We start from the raw sequence: 21395 nt of genomic DNA, 5'->3' as shown, positions 1-21395 counted from the left end.
AACCGACCATCAACAAGGCATATCATAGTCAAGTTCACAAAGTACTCAGGCAAGGAAAGAATCATGAAAGCAGCAAGGGAAAAAAGTCCTTAACCTACAAGAGAAGACAGATCAGGTTTGCAGCAGACCTATCCACAGAAACTTGGCAGGCCAGAAAGGAGTGGTAGCATATATTCAGTGTGCTGAATCGGAAAAATGTGCAGCCAAGAATTCTTTATCCAGCAGGCTGTCATTCAAAATAGAGGGAGAGATAGAAAGTTTCCCAAACAAAAATTAAAGGAGTTCATGACCACTAAACCAGCCTTGCAAGAAATGTTAAGGGGTACTCTCTGAGGGGAGAAAAGACAAAAAAATAAAAAATAAAAGACCAAAAGCAACAAAGACTAGAAAGGACCAGAGAACACCACCAGAAACTCCAACTCTACAGGCAACATAATGGCAAGAAATTCTTATCTTTTCAGGACTCACTCTAAACATCAATAGACTAAATGCTCCAATCAAAAGACAAAGAGTAACAGAATGGATAAGAAAACAAGATCCATCTATATGCTGCTTACAAGAGACTAACTTTAGACCTAAAGACACCTTCAGATTGAAAGTAAGGGGATGGAGAACCATCTATCATGCTAATGGTCAACAAAAGAAAACCGGAGTAGCCATACTTATATCAGACAATCTAGACTTTAAAATAAAGACTAATAACAGATGAAGAAGGGCATTATATCATAATCAAGGAGTCTATTCACTAAGAAGATCTAACAATTGTAAACATTTATGCTCCAAATGTGAGAGCATCCAAATATATAAATAAATTAATCACAAACATAAAGAAACTCATTGATAATAATACCATAATAGTAGGGGACTTCAACATCCCACTTACAACAATGGAGAGATCACCTAACCAGAAAATCAACACGGAAACAATGGCTTTGAATGACACACTGGACCGGATGGACTTAACAGATATATTCAGAGCATTTCATCCAAAAGCAGCAGAATACACATTCTTCTCCAGTGCACATGGAACATTCTCCAGAATACATCACATACTGGAACACAAATCAGCCCTCAATAAGTACAAAAAAATTGATCATAACATGCATATTTTCAGACCACAATGCTATGAAACTTGAAATCAACCACAAGAAAAAATATGGAAAGATAACAAATACTTGGAGACAAAAGACCATCTTACTAAAGAATGAATGGGCTAAACAAGAAGTTAAAAAGGAAATTTGAAAGTACTTATAAGCCAATGAAAATGATAATACCACAGCCCCAAACCTCTGGGACACAGCAAAGGCAGTCATAAGAGGGAAGTATATAGCAACCCAGGCCTTCTTAAAGAAGGAAGAAAGGTCACAAATACCCAACCTAACCTTACGTCTTAAAAAGCTGGAAAAAGAACATGAAATAAAACACAAAACTAGCAAAAGACAGGAAATAATAAAGATTAGAGCAGAAATCAATGCTATCGAAACCAAAAAAACATTAGAACAGATCAATGAAACCAGAAGCTGGTTCTTTGAAAGAATTAACAAAATTGATAAACTACTAGCCAGTTTGATCAAAAAGAAAACGGAAAGGACCCAAATAAATAAAATCAAGAATGAAAGAGGAGAGATTACAACCAACACAGCAGAAATACAAACAATAATAAGAGAATATTATGAGCAATTATATGCCAATAAAATGGGCAATCTGGAAGAAATGGACAAATTCCTAGAAACATATAAACTATCAAAACTGAAACAGGAAAATAGAAAATTTGAACAGACCCATAACCAGTAAAGAAATTGAATTAGTAACCAAAAATATCCCAAAAAACAAAGAGTCCAGGGCCAGATGGCTTTCCAGGAGAACTCTACCACACATTTAAGGAAGAGTTAGCACCTATTCTCTTGAAGCTGTTCCAAAAAACAGAAATGGAAAGAAAACTTCCAAACTCTTTCTATGAAGCCAGCATTACCTTGATTCCAAAACCAGACAGAGATGTCACTAAAAAGGAGAACTATAGACCAAATTCCCTGATGAACATGGATGCAAAAATCCTCAACAAGATACTAGCCAACTGGTTCCAACAATACATTAAAAAAATTATTCACCATGACCAAGTGGGATTTATACCTGAGATGCAGGGCTGGTTCAATATCCACAAAACAATCAATATGATTCATCACATCAGTAAAATAAAGGACAAGAACCACATGATCCTATCAATAGATGCAGAGAAAGCATTTGACAAAATACAGCATCCTTTCTTGATAAAAACCCTCAAGAAAGTAGGGACAGAAGGAGCATACCTCAAGATCCTAAAAGCCATATATGAAACACCCAATGCTAATATCATCCTCAATGGGGAAAAACTGACAGCTTTCCTTCTAATGTCAGGAACATGACAGGGATGTCCACTCTCACCACTGTTACTCAACATAGTATTGGAAGTCTTAGCCTCTGCGATCAGACAACACAAAGAAATAAAAGGCATCCAAATCGGCCAGGAGGAGGTCAAACATTCACTCTTTGCAGATGACATGATACTCTATATGGAAAACCTAAAAGATTCCACCAAGAAACTGCTAGAACTGATCCATGAATTCAGCAAAGTCGCAGGATATAAAATCAATGCATAGAAATTGGTTGCATTCCTATACACCAATAATGTAGCAACAGAAAGAAAAATCAAGGAATCAATCCTATTTACAACAGCACCAAAAATCATAAAATACCTAGGAATAAACCTAACCAAAGAGGTGAAAAATCTATACACTGAAAACTATAGAAAGCTTATGAAAGAAATTGAAGAAGACACACACAAAAAAAGGAAAAAGATTCCATGCTCCTGGATAGGAAGAACAAATATTCTTAAAATGTCAACGCTAGCCAAAGCAATCTACATATTCAGTGAAATCCCTATCAAAATACCACCAGCATTCTTCACAGAGCTAGAACAAACAATCATAAAATTTGTATGGAACCAGAAAAGACCCCACAAATCCAAAGCAATCTTGAAACAGAAAACCAAAGCAGGAGGCATCACAATCCTGGACTTTAAGATGTATTACAAAGCTGTAATCATCAAGACAATATGGTACTGGTACAAGAACAGACATTTAGATCAATGGAACAGAATAGAGAACCCAGAAATGGACCCACAAGTGTATGGCCAACTAATCTTTGACAAAGCAGGAAAGAATATCCAATGGAATAAAGACAGTCTCTTCAGCAAGTGGTGCTGGGAAAACTGGACATGCAAAAGAATGAACCTGGACCACTTTCTTACACCATACACAAAAACAAACTCAAAATGGATGAAAGACCTCAATGTAAGACAGGAAGCCATCAAAATCCTTGGGGAGAAAGCAGGCAAAAACTTCTTTGACCTCACCTGCAGCAACTTCTTTTTTTTTTTTTTTTTGAGATAATATATATTTTTTATTATTTATTTATTTATTTATTTATTTATTTATTTATTTATTTTTTAATGTATGAAATTTATTGTCAAACTGGTTTCCATACAACACCCAGTGCTCATCCCAAAAGATGCCCTCTTCAATGCATCTATTGGGACCTCATGAAGATATAAAGCTTCTGCACGGTTGCCCCATTCCCACCCTCCCTAAACCCTCAGTTTGTTCTCAGTTTTTAAGAGTCTCTTATGCTTTGGCTCTCTCCCACTCTAACCTCTTTTTTTTTTTTCCTTCCCCTCCCCCATGGGTTTCTGTTAAGTTTCTCAGGATCCACATAAAAGTGAAAACATATGGTATCTGTCTTTCTCTGTATGGCTTATTTCATTTAGCATAACACTCTCCAGTTCCACCCATGTTGCTACAAAGGGCCATATTTCATTATTTCTCATTGCCACGTAGTACTCCATTGTGTATATAAACCACAGTTTCTTTATCCATTCATCAGTTGATGGACATTTAGGCTCTTTCCACAATTTGGCTATTGTTGAGAATGCTGCTATAAACATTGGGGTACAAGTGCCCCTGTGCATCAGTACTCCTGTTTCCCTTGGGTAAATTCCTAGCAGTGCTACTGCTGGGTCATAGGGTAGGTCTATTTTTAATTTTTTGAGGAACCTCCACACTGTTTTCCAGAGTGGCTGCACCAGTTTGCATTCCCACCAACAGTGCAAAAGGGTTCCCGTTTCTCCACATCCTTGCCAGCATCTATAGTCTCCTGATTTGTTCATTTTGGCCACTCTGACTGGCGTGAGGTGATATCTGAGTGTGGTTTTGATTTGTAGTTCCCTGATGAGGAGCGATGTTGAGCATCTTTTCATGTGCCTGTTGGCCATCTGGATGTCTTCTTTAGAGAAGTGTCTATTCATGTTTTCTGCCCATTTCTTCACTGGATTATTTGTTTTTTGGATGTGGAGTTTGGTGAGCTCTTTATAGATTTTGGATACTAGCCCTTTGTCTGATATGTCATTTGCAAATATCTTTTCCCATTCCGTTGGTTGCCTTTTAGTTTTGTTGGTTGTTTCCTTTGCTGTGCAGAAGCTTTTTATCTTCATGAGGTCCCAATAGTTCATTTTCAGCAACTTCTTATTCAACACGTCTCCCGAGGCAAGGGAAACCAAAGCAAAAGTGAACTATTGGGACTTCACTGTAATAAAAAGCTTCTGAACAGCAAAGGAAACAACCAGCAAAACTAAAAGGCAACTGATGGAATGGTAGGATATATTTGCAAATGACATCTCAGATAAAAGGTTAGTATCCAAAATCTATAAGAACTTATCAAACTCAACACCCAAAAAACAAATAATCCAGTGAGGAAGTGGGCAAAAGACATGAATAGACACTTCTCCAAAGAATACATCCAGATGGCCAACTGACACATGAAAAAATGTTCAACATCACTCATCATCCAGGAAATACAAATCACAGCCACTTTGAAATACCACCTCACACCTGTCAGAATGGCTAAAATGAACAACCCAGGCAACAACAGATGTTGCTGGGATGTGGAGAAAGAGGATCTCTTTTGCACTGCTGGTGGGAATGCAAACTGGTGCAGCCACTTGGGAAAACAGTATGGAGGTTCCTCAAAAAATTAAAATAGAAATACCCTAGGACCCAGCAATTGCACTACTAGCTATTTATCCAAGGGATACAGGTATGCTGTTTCAAAGGGGCAATTGCACCCCAGTGTTTATAGCAGTACTATCAACAATAGCCAAAGTATGGAAAGAGCCCAAATGTCCATCAATGGATGAATGGATAAAGAAGAAGTGGTATATATATATAATGGAGTATTACTCGGCCATCAAAAAGCATGAAATCTTGCCATTTGCAATTACATGGATGGAACTAGAGGGTATTATGCTAAGTGAAATTAGTCAGTCATAGAAAGACAAATATCATATGACTTCACTCATATGAGGACTTAAGATACAAAACAGATGAACATAAGGGAAAGGAAGCAAAAATAAAATAAAAAGAGGGAGGGGGACAAAACTTAAATATAGACTCTTAAATATAGAGACTCTTAAATATAGAGAGCAAACAGAGGGTTGCTGGAGGGGTTGTGGGAGGGGGGATGGGCTAAATGGGTAAGGGGCTTAAGGAATCTACTCCTGAAATCATTGTTGCCCATGTGCTAACTTGTATATAAATTATAAAAAATATATAAATTATAGAAAATTTAAAAATGCATGTAAAAAAACAAAGAAACAGAAACAAAAAGAAAATTTGTAAGTCTAATGCAACATGTCAGGGACATACTCTTTCTCAAATTGCCTAATCCCAGACTACAATCACAGATGTGAACTGAGTATGTAATTTTTTGACATGTCAATAATGGCTATTAATTATAGCTTTATATTTTAGTATTAAAAATTGCCATTTATCCTTTTTTTTAAGTTTATTTATCTTGAGAGAGAGAGAGAGAGAGAGATCATGAGAGCACGAGCAGGAGAGGGAGAGGACAAAGAGAGGGAGAGAGAGGATCACAAGGAGACTCCATGCTGTCAGCCCAGAGCCCAATGAGGGGCTTGAACTCTAAGTCAGCATCTATGAGATCATGACCTGAGCTAAAACCAAGAGTGGGATGCTTAACTGACTTAGCCACCCAGGTGCCCCACCCCCCCAAATTGCCATTTAAATGCCACTTGCTAGTGATACATTTTTGGCAGTCTATGCATACATAATTGAAGGGAAGAAACAGTTCATAGCCTATCTTGGTTTATACATCAAACTGAAAAAGAAACTTTTGCAAAAAAATAATAAGGAATAGAAAAGACATTGTGCTAGGCACTAAAAATGTAAGCTCTTGAAAGAAAAATAGGTGAGCTAGTTTCTACTTATTTTGATTTTTTTCTTTACCAAGTCTTTATATAATAAAAAGGGCAGCTTTTAAAAAATAATTCAGGAAATGAGAAAGTTGCATAGTTCCTTTTGATTAATATGGCAATGAAAGGGATATAGCTTCTTCCTCAAATTTGCTAGAGTTCCTTAAAGAATAAAATTTCAAAACTACTGGAACTGAGACCAAATCACTTTCTAGCATCTTTAGAGAAATCCATACTGTATCCTTAAATTAAAAAAAAAAAAATCACACTATGAAGCATCAGCATTACTTTCAGGATAGTTCATTTATTTTCTGATCAATTTTTTGGCAAACTTTTCTGGGTAAATCAAGTGTCTTCATACACTTAAAAAAAGAAAAAGAAAAACAGCTAGAGACTGAGTGCATCTCATTTTTTGAGTGTGAACAATAGTGTCTTAGAATCTTGAAGATTTCAAGGAAGCGATGTGTTCAGGTTAACTCAGCAGAGGCCTTATCTACAGACAAATGAGGAAGTGCAGGATTTTGGGATAACAGCACAGTCATCTGAGCAACTATCTTGATGTCATGTCTCTAATTGATCATCATCAGTCACACAGAAAAATGGGGCACAGAATGGTATTTAAATAACCCTCCAGTGACTATAGATGCTGGCGAGGATGTGGAGAAACGGCAACCCTCTTGCACTGTTGGTGGGAATGCAAACTGGTGCAGCCACTCTGGAAAATAGTGTGGAGGTTCCTCAAAAAATTAAAAATAGATCTACCCTATGACCCAGCAATAGCACTGCTAGGAATTTACCCAAGGGATACAGGAGTGCTGATGCATAGGGGCACTTGTACCCCAATTTTTATAGCAGCACTTTCAATAGTAGCCAGATCATGGAAAGAGCCTAAATGTCCATCAACTGATGAATGGATAAAGAAACTGTGGTTTATATACACAATGGAGTACTATGCAGCAATGAGAAAGAATGAAGTATGACCCTTTGTAGCAATGTGGATGGAACTAGAGGGTGTTATGCTAAGTGAAATGAGTCATACAGAGAAAGACAGATACCATATGTCTTCACTCTTATGTGGATCCTGAGAAACTTAATAGAAGACCATGGGGGAGGGGGAGGGGGAAAAAAGGGAGGGAGACAGCCAAACCATAAGAGACTCTTAAAATCTGAGAATAAACTGAGGGTTGATGGGGAGTGGGAGGGAGGGGGCAGTGGGTGATGGGCATTGAGGAAGGCACCTGTCGGGATGAGCACTGGGTGTTGTATGGAAACCAATTTGACAATAAATTTCATATTAAAAAATAAATTAAAAAACCGTTAAAAGAAAAAAAAATAACCCTCCAGTGAGCATGGAACTGTGAGTTTCATAGCCTGTCCTCATAACCATTGAACTATACAGCCTCTCTGCCAAGACCCAGAGAGTCAGAATCAGGTAACAGGGAGCCTAGAGAGCCCAGAGAGTCAGGAATTGAACTTTCTAATCCACTGAGGAGCTGGGGACATCAACTGTAAAACTTTAATTTTGTATCTTTGGGCTTATTTTGTTTATTTACACTATTCAGTTTCTTGAAATTATTAACTGCAAAAAAGAAAAAAAAGTTACATTACAAATATGCTATTCTAAAACATAGTTGAGGGAGGAGAAAATATTCCCAGGTAGGACCATAGGGGCAGCCTTGAGGCGGAGGAGTGATTGGGCTTCTCTGTGTTGTCCAGAGTGATGTTAGAAGAGCCTTTACCCTTGACTCAAGATGGCCAAAATCTAAACTCTGGTTCATACATTCAAGCTGGGGGATTCTAAGGAGGGTGATTTTTTTTTCTTTCTTTTTAAAAAATAACCAGTCTAAGCTGAAGGTTTTCTCCTCTTAAGGCAAGAACTTCTTGCAGGAGGGAGGGTGGCTTATGGATTTGGCTGAAGCTGAAATGGGGAGCCTGGAAAGGAAGGAAGGAAATGGGAGAGACAAACAGATCTTAAAAGGTTTGTGCGGAAAGAGAAAAAAGGATTAACTTTTGACCAGCTGAGTCCAAGAGTAGAAATTTAAGAAGGGAAATATCTAAACAGATCTCTGGGGTGTATATGGGTATTTTTCTGATGGATCACACCCTGTTGAGTTCCCAGGTGATTCAGTTTAATTGTAGTCATATTAAGATTTAAGATCTATTATTTGATTTGCCCCGATACTCTGATTAAATCGGCACCCTGTAACACCACGTTTTCCAAGATGCTTGATTTATGGTTTTAAAGAATGGAAAGCAATTGCCTAAGAGTAAGAGGGAGATCATGAAAATGAATCTGAAATAGGAATTACAAGTGTTGTGAGAATAAAGTGCCTGGAATATGATGCCTTGAAGAATTGAAGAGGAAAACAGCAGCCCCTTGTAATCCCCAGAACATTGTCACACTTTCTAAAAGTTAAAAGATTCAATTTAAAAATGGTTTATTCTCTTGAATAATCGTCCAAACCCTTTCATAGACTTTCACTGTCAACCTCATCTTTGTTCCGATTGATTATCCTAATACCCCTTCTTTTCAAATGCATGCTTGAGTCTCTTCTGAAATGGAATGGCTTTGTGAAGTTTGTTTTCTTTTGGTTAAAAGCTCACCTACCACTGTGGATCCTAAAGCAGTTCTTGAGGGTGTATGTGGGGGAATCTTGGGTTGAACTGTCTGCTGATATGTCAAGAAATGAGATGCGGTAGTTCCTGGGCTCTGGCTGACAATCTCCTCATTTCTTCCTGAGTACACACAAAAGCCATATTTCAAATTTTCTTCTATCCACCCCCTACCTTCCCCCACCCCCTGTACAGCTGAATTAGACAGAGGCAGTGTTATGTGAGATACCCAGAATGAAAGGGTGTGAAAAACGACTTCAAACTTGCAGGCTGGAAATGAGGTGTTATCTTTCTTCCTCAGACACACAATTTATATAGGATTTAGAGTCTTTCCTGAAAAGAGAGCAGAGGTCTCTGACACTCATAATGAGACTGGAACCTCGTCAGTAGCCAAGAGCAAGTCCCATGGAGACCGAGCTGCCAAGATCAAGTAGGTTTGGGTAACACTGCTATAAGCTGTTTGTCACCAGGAATGTCACAGGTATCGTGTCAGGTATGAGGCAAGAGGACATTGTTTCATGGTTAGAAAATGCATTGAATTGAAAGAGGGCTTTCAGACCTTGGGGCTAAGTGGAGACTTAGGTTAATGGGATAGTCAGCCAGGATCCAGCATTAGGAAATATTTATGTCCATGCGGATCTTTGTAGCAGAAAACTCATCAATCATAGAAGATGAAACAAGGAGTGCAGTTACTACTGGGTTCACATGTTTAAATCACACCTGCATGTAGATAGAAAGGTCAGTATGTGCTCTAATTATGTGTTTAGGCTTAGGGGGAAATGACAGGGTCCAATCAGCTAGATGCTGTGAAATGCAGCTTACTGAAACTGAAATATCTGTGTGAGGCCAATGTAGGTCTCAGAGATAGATGGGCAGGAGTTTCTACCAAACCCAGACAGTTCTCAGAGTTTCGAAATCCTTGCTACTAGTGAAGCTACTGATGAAGTATAAAAATAAAACAGCCATGGGGGCACCTGGGTGGCACAGTCGGTTAAGCGTCCGACTTCAGCCAGGTCACGATCTCGAAGTCCGTGAGTTCGAGCCCCGCCTTAGGCTCTGGGCTGATGGCTCAGAGCCTGGAGCCTGTTTCCGATTCTGTGTCTCCCTCTCTCTCTGCACCTCCCCCGTTCATGCTCTGTCTCTCTCTGTCCCAAAAATAAATAAACGTTGAAAAAAAAAAAAAAACAGCCATGCCTCAGACCAAACAGTGACATTATGACCAGAGCTTTGTGTGACCCTGTGGGTTCAGAGGTGAGGGAGGCAGGAGCCAGACCGCTGAAGCCAGATCCCTAGCCAGCAAGTTGTAGGTGAGCAGGGCAATAGATTCTTACTGTGTCAGGAGCCCCTACCTAGCCAGATATCAGGGTTGTGCCATGCACCCCCAGATTTGCTTTCTTTATTCCAGGACGTTTCCCAAATGAGATTGTTGCCCACACTTCAGCAACAGTCCCTGGCACTGGGCAGACCTCAGTGTGACAAAGACATCGTGAAGTCAATCCAGAAACACACAGGCTCCAGAGAGGGTAACACCCCTTGACCTCACCCCCAATTTGTCTGAGCTGCAGTGAGGAAGGACAGCTAATGGCAGAGTGCAATTACGAGGTCAAAAAAGATAAATACCCTGTCATTTTCTCATGGAAGGAAGCAAGACCCCATGATGCAGTGGGAAGAGAGAATTCAATTCTGATGTTGCCTTTTAGATAGTTACCAGTTTTCCAGTCTCAAAGTAAGCTCATTCTTACACCAGTTCTAAATACACACATGTACACACACACTCACATCTACACTATATATACATATATTCACACCTATGTGTGTTGTGTATCTACATTGTAACAAATGTTTATATTACATAGTATATATCTAACGTATGAGTTATTTTCCAGGGAATAGAATTTATTTATTCATTCCCCTTTTTATTTCAACAAACAGTCAGTTTTCACAATGATGCAGATACTATTTTGAGTGCCAGGAATGTAAGTCAGGCAGGATTTCTCCTTTCACGGAATTCATCTTCAAGTTTGGGGAGACACAAAATCAAGAAGTAATAAAGTAAAATAATTCAAGGCAACAATAATTGCTATGAAGAAATTAAAACAGAGAACTATAATTGAAAATGCCTGAAGTGAGTTGGTCAGGTTAGGCATGACCTTGGCTAAAGATTTAAAAATTTTACCCTTCCATCATTTTTTCCAAATTCTGTCCTCTATTTGGGTTCTTCCCTTTATGTTCCATCAACCAGGAATACAAAGAGGGTAGACTAAGACAGAAGGCCAGAGTTTTGCCATATGCTGGAACCACAGAGCTTAGACTAAGGGAAGGGAAAGCCTGGGGGTCCTTTAAACCCCCCAGGGCTTCTCTCTGGCCCTGCTTTATCCTTTCGCACTGAGTCTAGATGTGATGAGCAGAAGCAGCCTCTGTACCTGCTCCTGATTGCTCCTGTCCTGGCCAGTTTTCTCCAATAAATGCTGTGCTGGGTCACGTATGTGTACCAACAGGTCATAATACGTGTTTGCTGTTTAGATGCATGTTAAGGTGTATTTATAATTTTTTTTTGCAGACGGGTTTATAATAAGGAAGAATTATACATATTATAAATGTCTAACAATTGAATATTGATTAAATAACTTATATATGTAAACATGACATAATGAGGAAGAATCATGTTGTTCTGAGAAAAAAAAAACTGTATTTTACCGAATCTATAACCCATATATATTCCTTTTCTTCCTTCCTTCCTTCCTTCCTTCCTTCCTTCCTTCCTTCCTTCCTTCCTTCCTTCCTTCCTTCCAATTAACTTTGTTATTAACGTTGAATAAGCCATTTTTTCCCATGAAGTATGTATCACATTATTTCAAGGACTTGATAACCACATCTAATCCTGTTAAAGTGACTCCATTTCATGACTTTGCACTGTATCTAAAACCTTCACTGGTCTCGCTCATTTAAGTTTTTGATCACTTAAGACTGCAAATGATTTGATGCTAATCAAAGCAGCCCTAAACATATGCCCTGCAGTGGTGACACTGAAGTATTTTCTTCTGATTAGATGGTCATTAGCCTAATTATTATAGAAATGTTAAGACTTAAGGGTGAACATAGCCAATCAGAATTTTAAACAAGTTGTGATCTGTGTCCATTTAACTCAACTGAATAGCCCAACATGCACTAAATAAATAGAATTTCCTTGTAAGAAAATACTTGGGGTGTGGGGGGAAATGGGAAGATGTTGGTCAAAGGGAACAAACTTTCACTTATAAAATAAATAAGTTCTGGTGACCCAAGGCGCAGCATGACGACTATAGTTAACTATATTGTACACTTGAAAGTTGCTAAGAGAGGAGATCTTAAATGTTCTCTCTCTCTCTCTCTCTCTCTCTCTCTCTCACACACACACGTAACCATGTAAGGGGATGGAGGTGTTAACTAATCTTATTGTGGTAATCATTTCACAATATATACATATATCAAATCATCACGTTGTACACCTTTTATACCATACGTCAACTCTATCTCAACAAAGCTAGGAAAACAAACAAAGAAAACCCAGAGGAATACTAAGAAACCACATCCTTAGAAAAAAAACAATCTGTGAGTGGGTGGCTCTAAGCGACTTAGAGAAGTAGCCCAGAGGCTGGGTAATATCTGATGGCTGCTGGCAGAAGCAAAAGTATGAGGGGAACAATGTGCGCAGGTGTGAGTAATTAATTCCAGCAGCGACTGTGGATGAATATTAAATGAAGATCCAACTATTGGGAAGTGAGCTTCTTTCTAACTTACACTTAGTTCATATGACAATAAGCATGATTAGAAATACACAGAGATTTATAAACAGAAAATTATTCTTCACTTAACAGTTCTTTTGTTTGTTGGGATAGGTGCTCCAATTCTAGGGATGAGTGTTGATTTCCATTCAGAAACAATTCATCTTGGTTTCCATTAACCAGTTTAGAGCCTGGTTCAAAATGAAGTTAATTTTATTTATATGATGCCTTCTGGCTTCTGGGTACCTAAAGAAACATAAATTATATTCTAAGAGCAAGGTGTTAAAAAAGCTTCTCAACTTCCAAACAAACAAACAAAAAACCAAAAAGGACTAGAGGTGGGAGTCGGGGAGCGTTTGAGTCGGGAATGAAAATCAAAGTCCTTGATTTTTGGTAACAAAGCTCATTCTGTGATATATGGAAGTGGGGAACAAACCAGCAGCTCTATCAGTGCATATCATTAAAAAGAAGAAAAGCTTTTAAGGATTTCACCTTCATGTCTAAGCAAAAAGCAAAACATGATTCACAAGACCTATGGTTCTTCAGGTCACTTGAGCCATATGGTGACTTGATTTCATGTGAAAATCAGTTTTGTGTTTTGATCACAATAGTCAGTAGGAATATACTGGAAAACAAATTGACATCTTATATTTTTTAATGTGTACTTCTGTGGAGATCTGCCTTAGAGGAGGCCTCCCAGGGAGGCCATTCTGTGACTAAACCTTCTTGTATATAGTTAAAATAAGTTCATTTTCTACCAAATTTTATTTTGTAGAAGGTCATACTGTGGAGACACTCTAGTTCAGCAGTAATTAAAATGGGCCCATGACCAAGACAACCTGAACATTCCTCTCAGCTTCCTGACTTTAGACAGACTTCTTCCTGACTCCAGGATCCTGACCTCCCTTTTCTCAGAGCATTTGCTTTAGAAAACATGTAAATTCTTTCTCTGCTCCTTTGAGACATAAACCTTTTAGAAACCTCTCGCCAGTTTTAAACCCAGGAATGTCTTTCTCCAGGGTCTGGGAGTTGTTTCTTTGAAATGTAATCATCAAGGAAATAGGGCCATACTTTCTGTGGGAGAACAGGAGGCTAACTTGTAAGTTCTATGGGTGAACACAGATGGCCTAATCACAGAAAAACATTTGCAAACTCAGGAATAACTCAGTGGCTCCACACATTTCATTAACCAACCTTTCCTCCTAATGTCCTCCAATACGCTTTCAAAAGCTCACCCCAGTGCTTCAAAACTCTCCTGCCTTTTATTTCAACAGAGATGAATTCAAACTCAGCTCTGGCCTGGCTCCCTGTTGCAACAGCTCAGCACAAAATCTTCCTTACTTGTTTGACTTTGGTGGAATTTTTGCTTTGACACCCAAATGTGAATTCTGTGGTAGGCATGAGAGCCTCTACTATCCCTACAAGCTGTCTCATATAATTAGTGTGACCAGAAGGTGGAGGATGGGGACAGGCCTTGATGAGAAAAGAATTTGTTTGCATGTAGTGATTATTAAGCATCACCCAGGGGCCACCTGGGGAAGAACTACAGGAGTTACATATTTATAAGTTTATTTTTTTGAATTGAGGAAATTGAGGATAAGGGAGAGTAAATGACTAATTCAGCATCACAAGAGAGTAACTTTTAGGTACAGGGTTTATACCCAGAAAGTAAGACAAATTCAGGACTCTCCTCATTACTTTTAGATTTGAAAAGCAGTTTGCTCTGGCAGGGCAAAAGACTAAGGCCCTGTGCCTGTTGCTGCTAAGGTAAATTTGAGATTTAAGTATTTTTCTTCTTTTTTTCCTTCCATGGTGGGATGGTTCCACCTTTTCCTTCCATGGGGGTGGGAAGGCTAGCTCGGGAACCAGAAAAACCTTGTGATATCTTTGTTTCATCATATCTAGAAGGAGAGGAAGTGGAAGAAAGAACTGAGTCAGGTACATAATGTCAACTTATATCTCCTTATATTAATGGGGCTAAAATTATGTAATCACTATTCTTTGACTTGTATGTGCCCTGGAATATTAGCTCCAAATAAAACTTGTGCTCTTATTTCTTAAAAGCATTTCTCATAAGAAGCTCACAAGGTTAAAAAAACTAGTTCTCTTCCTAATTTTTATAACGATGTAGTAAGGAAACAGTTGTACAGGAAATTGAAATGATTTGGACAATGCCAGAAAAGTGTGAGACAGAAGATTTTATCTATATCCATAAACTGATTTAAATACATTTGAATTTAGCCAAAGTATCAGATAACATGATAGTGTTAATTTTAGAACGTTATTAATTAATTTTAGGTTATATTGTATTAATTCTGGATTCACCTTCTTCTTCTAGATAATATGACCATATTTCATAAGAGTATAGTTGCAGTCCCCTTTTCTTCCAGCATTTACGTAGTGCCAGCAAGGAAGCGTTGCCATATATATTGGTCAGGATAAACTAGGTTATCCTGTGGTAAAACATTAGCCATGAATTCCAATAGTTAAAGACAATAAAGACTTGTTTCTGTATCAAAGCTGGGCAGAGGCAGGCTTTGCTCCACAGATGGTCATTCAAGGATTCTGGTTAAGGGAGGCATTGACATTTCAACATCAGGTTTCACGGTCTGCTGAGGCGGGGAAAGAGGGATACTGGAGAATTGCACAGGAAGATTTACTGCCTCAACCTGGAAGTAACACAAGTCATTTCCATTCACATTTCTTTAGCCAAGACTAGTCCCACTGGCCTGGCTACCTAACTCCTAGGAAGTTTAGTTTCCCATATATTCAAGAAAGACAGGAGAACAGGGTACGTAGAATTTATCTTAGTGTGTTTGTGATAATCACAGCACATTGATGGGATTTGAGAGTGGAGAAGATGAAAAAGTGTGTAAACCAATTGTCTAAATAAAAGAAAACACGGCTGGTTACTAGACACTATGTATAATTCTTTTTAGTTCAAAGTCTATGTGTATCAATCCATATTGTTGATACATGATAAAGAAGTTCTTTACATATTTTATTACTCGGAGTTCTCTAGAGAAACAGAACCAATAGGGTGTGAGTATATCTATGGAAAGATGTCTACTTTAAGAAATTGACTCATTTGATTATTGAGGCTGGCAAATTCAAAATCTGCAGGGTGGGCTGGCAGACTGGAGATCCAGAAAGAACCAATGCTGTACTTCAAGTGCACAGGCCACTTGCTGCAGAATTCCCTCTTGCTAGGAGGAGGTCAGTCTATTGTTTTCAGGAATTCACCTGATTGGAAGAGGCCCATCCACATTAAGGAGAGTGACGGGCTTTATTCTATGTTACTATTTTAAATGCTACTATCATCCAAAACAATGATTATCAAAGAATTATCCAGAACAATGTTTGACCGCATATCCGGACACCATGGCCTGGCCAAGTTGACATATAAAATTAATCATCACACATACTCAAGTATAATTCCACTGGCTATGACAGCAAGGAAGATGTACTTGCCCTTATGACCAGTGCCCTCAGCATGAAATATTCTTTTATATCCATGTCCAGATTTATGATTCCTTAAGAATCAATATGATCAGTAATAATCCCTTCAGAATTACCGAAGATCAGTTTGCTGTTAAATATTAAGCCTACAAATGAAGTCTAAAACCTAATGACACTGCTATCCTGATTAAATTAAATAAAGTTCAGTAAATTCCTTTACAGCATTAGTTCTTTTCAGATTGTTAATCACTAAACCATTCCAAACTTTTATAAAGGTTTTCCCTAGATTTTTTCCTTCAAGTATGAAAATATTTCTACCTACTTAAATAAAATTTTTAAGTGTGTATTAAAATTAGACTCCTTTCTATGTTAAGAACTAGGTACTTAGAATTGAATTGTGTGTTGAAAAGTAGGAAGGGTATTGTTGCCTGAAGAAAAATCATCCAACTTCTTAAAGCAGAAGAAAAGAAGAAACTATCATCTATCATATAATGGCTGAAACAGAGGGCTTCATGGAATATGGTTTTCAATAGTTTTACTTTTGTAAAGAACACTGGGAAAGCACTTAATCTGTGTCTCTGAATTAATAAAACAAGGGTAATCATGCTGTCACCTATTTCGAGAGCTCTGGATGAGGACTAACAGGATAATGTCGGTAAATTGCTTTGAGACTCTCAGATGCAGGGCAGGGGGTAAGAAAGCAGTTAGCTCAGTACCGATGACAATATACTCACAGACGTGCAAACGGGTCCACATGCTTGTAACATGCACTTATGTGTATATATGTGTCATAATGGTTCTGCATGCTCCTGTGTCGTCTGGAACGGGGTTCTCAGCCCCAGCACCTTTGACATTTTGGGTCACACGGTTTGCTGTGAGGGCTGTTGTATGCACTTCAGGATGTTTAGCAGCATCCTGGTCTCTACCCACTAGATGCCAGTGGCACCCCTCACTTCATTTGTGACAACCAGAAACGTCTCCAGACATCGTCAAATGTCCCCTGGGGGGGCCAAAGTCCCTCTGGTCTAGAACCACTGATTTAGAGGCTAAGACAGAACCAATGGCAGGCAGTTAAAATATGAGAAAATTCATACATTAGCCTAAAAGGGAGCTTTTAAATTAAAAAGAGAATGAACCAGTAAAAATGATAGTTTAAAGGAGATTTTTTTTTTGAACTTGATAAGCTGATTCCCCCCCCCCCCTCCCAGATTTACATTGGAGGAAAAAAGGACAAAAATAACTAAAATAATTTAGACCAAAATTGGTAGGGGACTTTCCCTTTTGATTAATTATTACATTAATTAAGGCAGGGTGCTATTGAAACAGAAACAGACAAATAGCCCAATGGAACATGAAAAAGAACCTAGAAACAAACACGAACACAAGACACCCCTTACCATTTGTAGGAGCTAGGGCAAGAGTGCAAATGGAAACCCATATACCATTTAAGTAAGCTAGCAAAGAAGTAAGTGAAATATGTTTTATCTTTTTAATTTGACACATACACATTCATATGTATATATATTTGGAAGGCAAGGTCTGAATTTATAATTCTCGGATTGTTTGAGTTCTGTCTCAGAATGTGGTGGTACAGGACGCATAGGCCTCTGACTCCTGCTTCTGAGTCTTGGCCTGACCCTATTCTCTTCCCATTCCTAAAGGTTTCATGCACGCCTAGTGCGGACACTAGCCTGAACATCCAAGCCCTTCCCATGGATCCACCAACACAGCCTCCACTTGGTCAGCCCTCCTGCTTATTGGTGGTATGGTCTCCTCTTAAGGAAAGCAAATTGTGCAGGCCCTATACCTGCAGGAGGGTTCAGGGTTGTTTGGACATGAAATTCCGGGATCCAGGGTATCCAACACTAGGTAGGTCGAAAACTGGGACAGGGCTCTGGGTGGGTATGTCTCTTGACTTGCTGCCTGCTCTCATCATAGGAAGGGATGTGGCTGGAGAGGAACCATTGCAGACATTCGGAAGCATGGGTCCTCAGCTAGAGGCTCCCCTACTTGGAGTCCGCGGTGACATTGCACAAACATAGATGGAAATACTTTTATATGACAGTCTTTCAAACCAGTTAAATGAGGGCATTTAACAAACAGTACTGGAAGAATTGGTCATTTATATAGAAAAAAATTTTATACGTTTTATAAATTTATATCAATTATGTCTTTCCTTACAGCAGCCCAACATAAATTCATAGCAAATATTAGAAGCAAAGCTTTAAAGCTTCATTTTTTTTTAAATATAAGAGAATGACTATGATGTCAGGGAGAGTATCGTGTTGAGCCACAGGGGAAAGTCAGACAGATGTGACATAAAATCTATCACCACAGGTTCATAATTGATATCCTGAGATATCAGGAGAAATTAAAAGAGAAATTTACAAGAAATTTAAAAGAATATTTAGTTGTCTGTAAATGTTCACTAAGAACATAGTATCGGGTCTCAATTCAAAGAAGTCCTTATCTATTTTAATGAACAATGAAACTCTTATAGCCACCCTACTGAGGCAGGCCTGACTGTCTCCCCTCCTCCTCAAATTCAGTCGCCATGTCAGGCTGATATGCCACACTAGCACTGACAGGGAACGGAAAGTTGTATTACTCACATAATGAAGCTTTCTGGGGAGAGCAGGGCAGGCACCCAAGCAGATCAAAAAACCTAGAGGCCCAGTCTAATAATGAGAAAAAAAACATTAGACAAATCCCAATAGAGTGACATTCTACAAACTACCTGACCAGTACCTCTCAAAACTGTCAAGATCATCAAAACAAAGAAAGTCTGAGAAACTGTTAGGAGAGCCTAAGGAGATATGACAACTTAATGCGGGCTTACCCTGGAACAGAAAAAGGATGTCAGGTAAAACTAAGGAAATAGGATTAAACAATGCACTTTAATTAATAATAATGAACCAATATTGGCTCGCTAATCATAATATACTGTACTAATTAAGGTTCTAATAATAGGGGAAATTGGGTGCAAAACATAAATGTTACACTGTCTTTGCAATTTTCTATAAATCTAAAATTATTCTAAAAATAAAATTTATTTAAAAACCTTATTAAAACTTTATTTAAAAAAAACTGGAACCAATGGGTCAATGAAAGAGAATAGAGTCCCCAAACAGGGATTATTCTTGTAATGGGAGTTTGGCATGTAAAAAATCGATGGGGAAAATATTAGACTTCTCAAGTTATTGAGACAGTTGCCCTATTACTGGGGCAATAGATGTATTCATACTGAAAAATTAAAAATAGATGCTTATTCTCAGTATTTACAAAAACAAATTAAATTCATTTAAAAACAAAGGTGAAAAGCAAAACAAATATTTTAAAAGAATTTATAGAGAATAACTTCATAAGTGGAGTAGAGAAAGCTTTTTTAAAATAAAAGATACATATAGAATATAACACAAAGGAAACATTAATTTGATAAAAATTAATGAGGATTAAAAGCTAATTCAATGAGGACTTAAATCTAAAAACTTTAACTCAGTTCAAAAAACAAAGCAGACAAAAGCAAAATATGGTCATTCACCAGGACAAGATAAACACAAGTACAAGTGTCGAAGGATTACAAGCAAGAAAATATAAATACAAGCAAGAAAATAAATATAAAAAAAATAGAAATTCTTCTATTAATAAATAGAAGCCAGACAACTCAATAGAAAGATAAATAGAAAAATATATGAACAGGAAATTCATAGAAGACGAAACGTAAAATATTTATTCTCATTATCAGTCAGGGAAATGCAAACTTCAATCATCAAATACCAATTATCCATTCATCAAATTGGCTAAGATTGTAAGAGAATTGCAAATATCAACTGTTGGAAAGAATGAGGGTTTAAGTGGAAATTATCAATAATTTCAGTGGCAGCAGAAGTTAGTGTAGCACTTTCGAGGATCACTTGGTAACACAGAGTGAAGGTGCAGATGCATCATAGCACAAGGTACCTACTGTTCAGAAATTCTCACCTAAGTGCAGAAGAAGGTATGAAGAAGGCTTTTCACTGCAGTATCATTTCTAATAATGAAACCTTGCAAATGACCTCAGTGTCTATCAGTGGAGGGAAGGCAAATACTTCATGGTATATTCTCACAAAGAAATTTTCTACATTCATTATAAATGGAGGGAATACGTGTATTATCATGTTATATTTAATATATATTGCTAAGGGAAATATACAAACTAAAGAAGCATGTATGAACACAAGCCAATTTAAATTCATGTTTGCCTGGTGCAGGCTCTCTGGAAAACAGTGTGGAGCTTCCTCAAAAAATTAAAAATAGACCTACCCTATGACCCAGCAATAGCACTGCCAGGAATTTACGCAAGAGATACAGGAATGCTGATGCATAGGGGCACTTGTACCCCAATGTTTATAGCAGCACTTTCAACAATAGCCAAACTATGGAAAGAGCCCAAATGTCCACCAACTGATGAATGGATGAAGAAGATGTGGTTTATATATACAACGGAATACTATTTGGCAATGAGAAAGAATGAAATCTGGCCATTGAAGTAACGTGGGTAGAACTGGAGGGTATTATGCTAAGTGAAATAAGTCAGGCAGAGAAAGACAGATACCATATGTTTTCACTCATATGTGGATCTTGAGAAACTTAACAGAAGACCATGGGGGAGGGGAAGGGGACAAAAAAAGTTACAAACAGAGAAGGAGGGAGGCAAACCATAAGAGACTTTTAAATACAGAGAACAAACTGAGGGTTTATGGGGGTGGGGGGAGAGGGGAAGGTGGGTGATGGGCATTGAGGAGGGCACTTATTGGGATGAGCACTGGGTGTTGTATGGAAGCCTATTTGACAATAAATTATATTAAAAAATAAAAAAAATAAAATTATTATGTTGAGTGAAAGAAAAAAGTAGTCATGTTTGCCTAGTCATGAAAACAGATCCCTAAAATTATCATGGCGATGTTTTAGTTAACTTCAATAACAATAGAAAATGAAAAAAAAAAAAGGTTTATTAAATTGTTGTTGATAACTTACGATAGTTTTTCTTTCGCCGACAAAAATTCGTGAAATTTTAGTTTTTATTGACACTGGCAAAAGTAGTTTGGCAAAAATTGAGAAAACGACCAAGTTTAGAATTAAACTTTTATTCAACACTGACTTCAGACTTTGTACATTCCTTAAATTTATTAAGATTATATCTTCAGAAAAACTATACTTGTCAAACAATGTTTAAAGACAAGGATTGTTCTGTTTCATTTTCATTTCTGTAACCCCTG

At 37.9% G+C, this 21395-nt stretch overlaps 1 protein-coding gene across 10 annotated transcripts in view; it reads right to left on the bottom strand.

Moving 5' to 3' along the window:
- Window positions 1–3429: 3429 nt before the first annotated feature.
- The window catches only part of SLC13A1 (solute carrier family 13 member 1), a 258908-nt gene continuing 240942 nt past the window's right edge, over window positions 3430–21395 (bottom strand). For 4 of the 10 annotated variants that reach the window (XR_008296680.1, XR_008296678.1, XR_008296684.1 and 1 more), the window contains 2 exons: window positions 18750–18815; window positions 12329–12924 (listed from right to left, as the gene is read on the bottom strand). The gene's annotated coding sequence lies outside the window, so the exon portion shown is untranslated. Of the gene's footprint in view, window positions 9038–12328; window positions 12925–18749; window positions 18816–21395 lie in introns of those variants that run through there. The other 6 variants (XR_008296681.1, XR_008296685.1, XR_008296682.1 and 3 more) reach the window with 3 other exon arrangements.

This window comes from Acinonyx jubatus, chromosome A2 (genome assembly GCF_027475565.1).
Source record: "Acinonyx jubatus isolate Ajub_Pintada_27869175 chromosome A2, VMU_Ajub_asm_v1.0, whole genome shotgun sequence".
NCBI lineage: Eukaryota > Metazoa > Chordata > Mammalia > Carnivora > Felidae > Acinonyx > Acinonyx jubatus.
The sequence above is the reverse complement of the archived record's forward strand: the minus strand, read 5'-3'. Positions and strand labels throughout refer to the sequence as shown.